This window comes from Erigeron canadensis, chromosome 5, assembly GCF_010389155.1.
Source record: "Erigeron canadensis isolate Cc75 chromosome 5, C_canadensis_v1, whole genome shotgun sequence".
NCBI lineage: Eukaryota > Viridiplantae > Streptophyta > Magnoliopsida > Asterales > Asteraceae > Erigeron > Erigeron canadensis.
In genome coordinates this window covers 45,439,334-45,447,284 of record NC_057765.1, presented here as the reverse complement: position 1 = coordinate 45,447,284, position 7,951 = coordinate 45,439,334, and the positions used below count along the sequence as shown (strand labels likewise).

The 7,951-nt window shown below is 35.7% G+C and overlaps 1 long non-coding RNA gene across 1 annotated transcript; it reads right to left on the bottom strand.

Annotated features, from left to right (window-relative positions):
* Positions 1–6,726: 6,726 nt before the first annotated feature.
* On the bottom strand, positions 6,727–7,584 carry LOC122598898. The gene is made up of 3 exons (XR_006323773.1): positions 7,412–7,584; positions 7,268–7,319; positions 6,727–7,045 (listed from the first exon to the last, which is right to left on the bottom strand). It is a non-coding gene; the product is annotated as an uncharacterized LOC122598898 (long non-coding RNA).
* Positions 7,585–7,951: the final 367 nt, after the last annotated feature.

Here is a 7,951-nt window from a genome sequence, read left to right as displayed (position 1 = left end):
TTCTGTCAAACCGTTTTCTTTCGGTACACTACTATTAACTCTTCGAGAGGCCTGTAGTTTGAGAGTTGCGCAACTAGGACTTGTCCCCTCACCCAACGCGTAACGGTGGGATGTTTGGTTTGCCTTTGTGACGACCATCATTCCCAGTCCGACCACGCGGTGCTCTAACTACTATATCAGTGGTCAATCAGATACCACGCCCCCTTCTACTACTTTATTGGTCGTCTCCATGGCACGACCCCTTTGTTACTATTATTGCACGTGATTGACGGCATGTGCTTCTTATTATTTTGGACATAACCGGTCTTAGTAGTGACTCAAGCATTTACTCATCAAAATTATGTAAATTATGCCTTTGTGGCTAAATGAAATTGATATTAAATTATGTCATTGTGGCTAAGTGAAATTGATATTAATATTGTTGATAATTGGAAATTGTTTGAACATACGCATTGGGTATCGTCCCTCATATGATATCTTGAAAGACGTTGAAATTGGTGATATTGAAATGGTTTGGTAACCGAATGATTTTTGTATGATATACGATTGATCGATTTATATACTTTTCTCTCATGATGATTTGACAAATGAGAACCTGAAATTTTACTATGGATTTTTCCAAGTCTTGATATGACATTATGGTATTTGGAAACTTGATAACATGATATGAAAATTTTGTCGATCACATGGTTTGGATATTTCGAAATGTAATAATAATCAGTTTTCTAAGTATTAAAACGGTGAGGTACCAAGATTTATATAAAAACCTATGCACTCACCAACTACGTTTTCGTAGTTGACACTTTTTCTTCATGCTTTTCAGGAAATAAGCTTAAGCATTGAGGATTTATATGCTTCATGATTATTTACATTGCACTTGGCAATTTTCATCGGCTAGTTTTGGCCGACACAAGTGAACGTTGGGTCTGCACTTTTGAACGTTGGGAGCGTGTTTTTGTTTTTTTGTTTTGTAGTCAAAGTGGCCGTTTTTTAAAAAAAGTTTACAAAACTTACCCCCATCTTTATTTACTATATATACAACAGAATATACATTCATTTCCACTACTAAAAATTTTACTTACTCTCTACATATCTCATCTCTTCTACATATTTTTTTTAAAATGAGTCCCACAAAAAAATCATCCAAAACATACCGAGCACCAAGAAATCAACTCCCGTTTCAAATTCCTCGGCCCGTCGAACAACAATACGATTTTGTCGGTTCTTCAAATCAAAACAACGATTTGGGCGGTTCTTCTAACCAACATCAAAACAAAACCTAAAACCTCGACCACGACTTCTCTCAATTGTTAAGCGATGGGTTCCCCGTGCAAATCGACATGTGCCGCTTTGAACTTCCTTCCCAACCCACTCAAACCCACGATCACTTTTCTTGAAGACAATGATGATGTCCAAGCACAACCCGACGAGGCGTATGATGATGTGCGCGACACCTCTGGCGAGGAGGTGGATGCGCCACCTCCACCCGGTCGTGGGAAGGCAAAAAATACAATTGCAATGCAAACACGACATTTCCGAAAAATACGGGTGGCCATGTGATAACTTGTTTTAGTTGTATTGTCTTTTTATTTAATTCCTATTTGTAATGTTTTTAGTTTGTATTTGTATTGTGTTTTTAATTTTAATGAAACTTTAGGGTTTATTTTGAAACTTTTGAAACTATTTCAATTGGCAAAAATTGGCAAAATGTGGCACTACACCATCAAATTTGGCTATATTTCGGCTAGTATTGACAAGTTTTTGGCTATCACACGTGGCTTCCTCTCATTGGCTAAAAACTAGCCAAAATTTGCCAATTTGCCAATTTTTTGGCACTACACCCTTGCCCCTTAGGAGCAAGGGTGTAGTCGGCAAGTTTTATTGGCAAAAACCATCGGCAAGCATCGGCAAATCGGCTACTCTATAGCACTTATATCGACTTGTTTCGGCAAGCAAAATCGACAAGTATTGGCTATATATATATATATATATCGGCTAGTTTTGGCCGATGGTAGTGAACGTTGGGAGCGTTTGTTTTGTGACCGTTTTTTTTTTGTTCTTGTGCTATTGCCGAAAACCTAAAAATTTTTTTGGGGGTTTTCGTTTTTGAGGCTTGATCTACGTTTTTCTTGGCTTCTATTGCCGGAATACGTGCCGATAAAACTTATCGATGCTCCTAAAGTGATATATCATCCTTCCGATGAGATCCGAAACCCCTTTTTGGGGTTTCCGGTCGTCGCCCGCCAAAAACGTTCAATTTTTACGGCCAAAACTTTGTTTGGCCTTGCAGGGGTGTAGTTGGCTATGTTATTACTTGTTCCTTTGGTTTTTCGGTGATCCCTTTTTGGGGTTTCCGGTTTTCCGATGTGCTTCCTGTGCTTCTGCATGTTGCATCGGTTTTCCGGTGAGCCCTTTATTGGGTTTTCCGGTGAGCCCTTTGCTGCTGTTGCTACGGCGGCGTGTGGTTTTCCGGTGAGCCCTTTCTTGGGTTCTTGGTTAACTGCTGCTACTACTACTTCGGGATGTTTTCCGGCGAGCCCTTTTTGGGTTTCCAGTTAGACTCCTGCTTATATACGTATATTTATGTATATTTATCTATTTACATTGCCGGATTTTTCCTTGGTAGTGTTAGCGATAGCGTTGCCAGATTTTTCCTTGGCGTTGTTGCCGAATTTTGTTCCATTAAAGCAATAGGTAGCCGAAAAAAGTAGTTCGTAACCGATGATGATATCGTTGAATAGTTTTTTAGGTTTCCGGAAAAAATGGGCGATGATGATACAAATGTTCGTAAAAATGGGACTCGGATGATCCGGGGCATATCTTGGCGGGGTAAACCCTTCGGGTTAGCAGCCATGGCGTCTCCGACTTCTGAAATTCCCGACCCCCAAATTCTGAGCCTAAGTTTTATTTTTTACAAAAAAAAGTCACTTTTTTTAGCTTTCCGGCAACTACGTTTTATAAATTCCGGTTACATTTATTTACTTTTGAAATTGGCAAATTGGCTAGTTTTCCTATACTACACCACCATTTTTTGCAACGACACGTGGCGATTTGTGATTCGCCGATAGCTTGCCAAACTTGCCAATTTGCCAATTTTGTGGCACTACACCATTGCCTCTTATAGCATGTAGTTTGGCTAGTTATTGGCAAGAATTGGCTTAGACACGTGGCTCTTTGTAATTGGCTTAAACTTTGCCAAAACTTGCTAATTTGCCAAACATTTGGCTCTAAACCTTTACCTAAGTATTACCTTAACAAAATCTATTCTTAGAAACAAATGATGGTGTGTATTCTTCTAAAATTTCGTTTTAAAAAAAGGACTACCATAATTGATTCTTGTAAGTTGTAATTGTTCCAAAAAAACTAAACGCTGATGCAATAGAATCTAAAGCAAGTCCAACACCTGGACCACAATTAGCTAGATAATAATTATTATCATCCTTCACGTCATTTGGACAGTTTCTATTTTTATTTTATTTTTTAACAGTGACTTGGACAGTTTGTAACTTTTTTCCATTAGGCAAATCCCAAATAACAGCAGCCTGCTTAGTGCCCTTTTAAAACCCATAGACCTCAAATGGTTTATCACTATATATACTAAAAATCTAGATGAGCTGGTCCGAATCTACAAAACACTTCCGAATTTGCTAAATTCTTCCGGACTTATCAAAACACACAAAACAATATGTTTAACTCAAAACTGTTGCAAGTAATTCTGGAATATTATAGTCATTGCATGGTTGTAGTACACCTATTTTGATTTTCGAATCTTTGCCAAAATCTGATCCACTTTCTTCGTTTCCTGAGGAATCTCCAAGAAAAACATCATCATTGGTGAGGTCGGCTTTCCCAACTACTAGCTAGGATGGATTTTTTTTTTTTTTTGACCTTTTTTCTTTTATCTTTCACTTCGGCCTTTCCTTGCTTGCGTTTCTTTCTTAAGCTTGCCCTTTTATCATTCAAGATCTTAGCAAACCCTAAGAATTTGTTGCAAAATGGATGGTAAATGGGGTTTAAGTTTTTTGTCTTTCTGGTGAAATATTCGAATTCGTTCGACATGAGTTGTATCAATTTAGATGCTACCGCATCATGGTCCTAGGAGGGGGTTGGTTTCCAATGGAAATTATGTTATTTAAGTTTTAATCTATTATCTACCAAATAACACTTTTGTTTTGTTATAAACGGTAGTTTAGAAACATCTTCACTGTACGAACCTATGTGTGTATTCGTGATTCTTTATTCAAAGGAACATAACCTTGCAAACTTCATAGCCACCTGATACTTTGTTTTCTTACAAGTTACAAAACAAATATCTGAATAACCCTTGTGTATCATAGTATAATACAGTAGTTTGTACTCCATGTTAGAAATCATTTGTGTAGCTGTAGCTCTATCAATCTGCCTTAGCAAGCATAGAGAGAGTTTGAACTTAAGATTGATACAAATATGAGTATTACCTTACCAAAATCTATGCTTAAATACAAATGATGGTGTATTCTTCTAAAATTTCGTTCTAAAAAATGACAAACCGGATACACTCCTGTAACTGTTCCAAAAAAACTAAACACTGATGCAATAGAATCAAAACCAAGTCCAACACCCTGACCACAATTAGCTACATAAAGATTCCAGCTACATAATAAGTAACTAGGCTTAAAGCCAGCGTGAAACGCGGGGCTAGTTCAAATATATTACAAAACTAAATATTCTTTTAAATATTTGTAAACAAACAATGTTTTAGATTTTTCTAAAAAACATAGGCTATATCTAACTCATTCCTTGTATATTATCAAATTTTCATTTTTACTCATCAAATTATAAAAAAAAAAATACATATAAACACTTAGGATGTGACCTAAGCGTTAAGTCTCCTCTTTAAGAGAAAAGGATATATATGTAAGCGTTAAGTCCTCTCTTTAAGAGAAGAGGATATAGACCTAAGCGTTAAGTTTCCTCTTTAAGGGAAGAGTATATAGACCTAAGCGTTAGGTAGGTCTCCCCTTTAATAGAAGGGGATATAGACCTAAGCGTTAGGTCTCCCCTTTAATAGAAGGGGATATAGACCTAAGCGTTAGGTCTCCCCTTTAATAGAAGGGGATATAGACCTAAGCGTTAGGTCTCCCCTCTAATAGAAGTGGATATAGACCTAAGCGTTAGGTCTCCCCTTTAATAGAAGGGGATATAGACCTAAGCGTTAGGTCTTCCCTTTAAGAGAAGGGGATATAGGCCTAAGCGTTAGGTAGACCTACGCGTTAGGTCTCCACTTTAAGAGAAGGGGATATAGCGTTAGGTCTCTTCTTTAAGAGAAGAGGATATATACCTAAGCGTTAGGTCTCCTCTTTAAGAGAAGAGGATATAGACCTAAGCATTAGGTCTCCTCTTTTAGAGAAGAGGATATAGACCTAAGCTTTAAGTCTCCTCTTTAAGAGAAGATGATATAGATCGAAGCGTTAAGTCTCCTCTTTAAGAGAAGAGGATATAGACCTAAGCGTTAAGTCTCCTCTTTAAGAGAAGAGGATATAGACCTAAGCGTTAAGTTTCCTCTTTATGAAAAGATGATATAGACCTAAGCATTAAGTCTCCTCTTTAAGAGAAGAGGATATAGACCTAAGCGTTAAGTCTCCTCTTTAAGAGAAGAGGATTTAAAAACAGTTTTTACATATATATATGGGTGAGTTATTTTAGAATCATCCCTTATTTTAGGACCAATTAGGACTACATCATAATCATCATCACCGACCACCATCACCACCATCACCATCATGATCATCTCCGACCAAAAGCAATGGATTTGCAAATTGAATTTATAAAGTTTTACTTTTGTAAATAAATGTGTATTTAACACTTGAACCAGAGGGCAAAGCAATAGTAGTAATCATCATATTTATTGATAAATGAAAAGGATTGCAATAGATTATACAAACAATCGGCTATATATACTTTAGTCTTTTTTTTTTTTTTGTAGCCACGCATTCCTCCACACTGGTTATTAAAACACGGGATTATCTCATCTGAGTCAGTCAATCGATGACCGTAATGAAAAATGGCCTCCATGCTTTTAATCTGTACACAAGATTAGACATGTGTTTTGAAAAGTGTAACTTGATAAAAACAAAGTCCAATAAGTTCTTACTCACTCTTAACTTCTGCAATTTCAACTCTTTCATACTTGTAAAGATTATTTTGGTATTTATAAATAAGTTTTATGATGTAAGTTTTATAATAAATTTTTTATATGTAAAAAATCATTACATATAAACTAATAAATGGGCCAAATGTCAAAACCGGCATATTGAATAGATTTATTTCAGCGTCAAACGCGGATTTATTGAATAGATTTATTTCCGGATCCATAAGTGCATAAGTGCAATTAGCAATGAATAAATATTTAACTCAACTTCATTAATCTAAAATTCCATAAGTGTAATTAGCAATGAAACTAAAAATCCAAAAAGAAATTACAACTATGTAGCCAAATATTGGCTTGCCCATAATCTGAGCAACTTGAGCAAAACATGAAACAACCATTTTCCAATCTTTTTTTGCAGGCCAACAATTTGACATAAGTTGGAGAAAGAATGACGGAGACCATTAAAATTACATAATGCAAGTTCAATCCATTTATAATCGAATGGGTCAAATAATAAGGAGCAGCTTATTAATAGTAATTATATATAGTCGAGTAGACTAATCCATTAAGAGTTACGACTTCATAGGGATTCAAAGTCGAATGACGGAGACCATTAAAATTACATATTGCAATTTCAATCCATTTATAATCGAATGGGTCAAATAATGAGTAGCTTAGAAATAGTAATTATATATAGTCGAGTAGACTAATCCATTAAGAGTTACGATTTCATAGGGATTCTAAATCGTCTCAAATCAAAATCCAAAAAAAAGCACCGTTGTTGATCACTTTTCAACGGCCTCCAAGCTACACGATGCCTCATTATCTATCCATAAAAGCTTACTTGCAGCCTTCGTTTTCTTCACGTCTTGACTCGAGTATACCAATATCCGTTTCACCATGTTACAAAACTCCCTGCATATGGACATTCATCAGTGATGCTTGACATACAAATGGACTATTACTTTAATCATCATGAGTTCATGAGAACCCACCCTTAATACATGCTATGTGCTTGCAGAATATATGCAGTAACAAATTAAAATTGGGCCTAAAGAAAAGAATATTACTAAAGACATAATGCATATACTCAAAGATAACATGTGTTTACGAATGAATGATCAATAAAAGACTTACCTATATACCCAAAGAACACCAATAAATTCAGCTTTAAATATGTCTTATTCCCCTGCACATAACACAAAGGATCACTATAAAAAGAACCCAAAACGTTCTATGAGATTGATCCTTTGTATCAGAAAACCACATATAGCCATTTACCATATCGTAGACATCTTTCACGTTGTGGTCCTTTTATCACTTGCTAAAACAAATGAATTCCAGAAAATACCAATAAATTCAGTTTTGAATGTCTTTTCTCCAGCACATAACACAATGGATCCGATAAAACCTCAACTCAATAAGCCAAATTAGGGCGAAAAATTAAGAAACAACCAAATTAACTACACATTAAAGTTGAAGAAACAACCAAATCCATACCAAAAACACACAGAATACTGATCACTCATTCATATATAATTAATACAAAAAGATCACTAATTACATATACTATTGTGGAGATTATTTGTCTGCTTAAATCAACATTAAAATGGAAGTTTTAATGTCTATTTCCAAAAAATGTTCCAAACTGTTATGGTAAAAACACATGAGAATAAAAAATACATGGTAGCACAGACAAAAAAAACTACACAAAAACACATACATGCTATGCAACCACAAAGCCTCATTGGATACATAATAGTCGTTTACCTGAAACCATGAACTTCTTACCTAAACGGCCGAAAAAATGACGACTTGATT